General features: G+C 42.4%; 1 pseudogene; it reads right to left on the minus strand.

Annotated features, from left to right (window-relative positions):
- The window catches only part of LOC108522826 (ornithine aminotransferase, mitochondrial-like), a 7197-nt pseudogene extending 6259 nt beyond the window's left edge, over positions 1–938 (minus strand).
- Positions 939–1516: the final 578 nt, after the last annotated feature.

Genomic DNA, 1516 nt, shown 5'->3' on the forward strand with positions numbered 1-1516 from the left:
ATCAATTTAATTATTTGGGAAAAGTAAAATATATATAATGGAATAAGATGAGACTGTGTTGGGGTTTAGTTCCCACGTGATAAACCATGAGATGGATAATTCTGAATTGATGCCACAGATAAATGCACCAACCATGACTAAACATAATTCAGAAGCAAATCTCAAATAACTCCTCAACGATGAGTGGACTCATAACCCTCCGCTGCAGAATGCCCTCATGTGACAGAAATCTCTGTAGAGTTTGGAAATCTTTCCCAACAAAGAAAAATTCTGATGTGTTCTCTTTCAGTTGAACGTCCCCAGATGAGTTTCGGCATGCTCCAGGGAATCTTCCCGAAGGTGAGTATCTCTTAAATCTAAAGGACCAGACAACCTTTGTCTCTTCATGGATGTGAACACTGGTAAGAGCAGGAGAATATCAAAATGCCCTCACTGCCTCCTTCCCCCCATGTCTATCACAACACCTGATGTAGCATGGACGGCTTGATAATACTAAGAGTTGTGATCCTTAATACTTCTTTTGTTTTCATAGTGATGCCAGATACTATTTTAAGCAGTTCACATAGATTACTTTATTTAATCTTTAATGAGATCTCTATGACATTGTTTCTATTATTATCTCCAAATAATAAAGAGTCACACACTTCAGTTGTCATCCATATAATAGCCATGTGACTTGGTGCAAATCTTCTGAGTTCTCTGAGCTCCAGATTCCTGGTCCATGCAATGGAAGTAAAGAATCACAGTTCATGTTATAGATCCTAGTTATCAGCAACATAATAATAAAATGAGGCTATCGGGGTACAGAGATGTTAAAGAATTTTCCTGAGGTGCAGTGGCAGTGGTAGTCTAATCCAGAACTCCAAGCCATTTAAAGCTCATTCATGTTTGCATTTGTTTATGAGATTTAGATGTTGCTCACTAGGGCTTTACCCCATAGGGCCTGCTGGTGCTTCTGTTGAGACACCCACTCTCACAACAGGAAGGACCAGCTGACCTTTGCTCTGTAACTGGGGCCACTCACATGGCCTAAGAGTCCCTTTGACTGTTGACCCTTCCCTACTGTGAGCTCTTTGAGGGCCTTGTCTGCACCTGGAGCATCCGGGAAGCCCCAGTCCCAGCCCAGGGGATCCCTCGGAGGCCACTGAATGAGTGATCCCACAAGTGCAGATTCAACTCTGGTTTAGAGGGTAAAGGGATCTGGGAGATGAGTTGCCAGTGTGGAGACCGAATTCAAAGGAGGATCCAGAAAGGTATTAATTGTTATTATTACTACATTTAAACAGTGTTTACAAGCTCAGAGAGGATTTTCCCGTAGCCTATTTTACATGTATTGTTCTCTATTTCATAAGTGAGGGAGCTGAATAAAAAGTAGCTTAAGGACTGGGCGTGGTGGCTCACGACTGTAATCCCAGCACTTTAGGAGGCCGAGGCGGGCAGTTCACAAGGTCAAGTGATCGAGACCATCCTGGCCAACATGGTGAAACCTCATCTCTACTAAAAACACAAAATGTAG

This window comes from Rhinopithecus bieti, unplaced genomic scaffold (assembly GCF_001698545.2).
Source record: "Rhinopithecus bieti isolate Rb0 unplaced genomic scaffold, ASM169854v2 scaffold_70522, whole genome shotgun sequence".
NCBI lineage: Eukaryota > Metazoa > Chordata > Mammalia > Primates > Cercopithecidae > Rhinopithecus > Rhinopithecus bieti.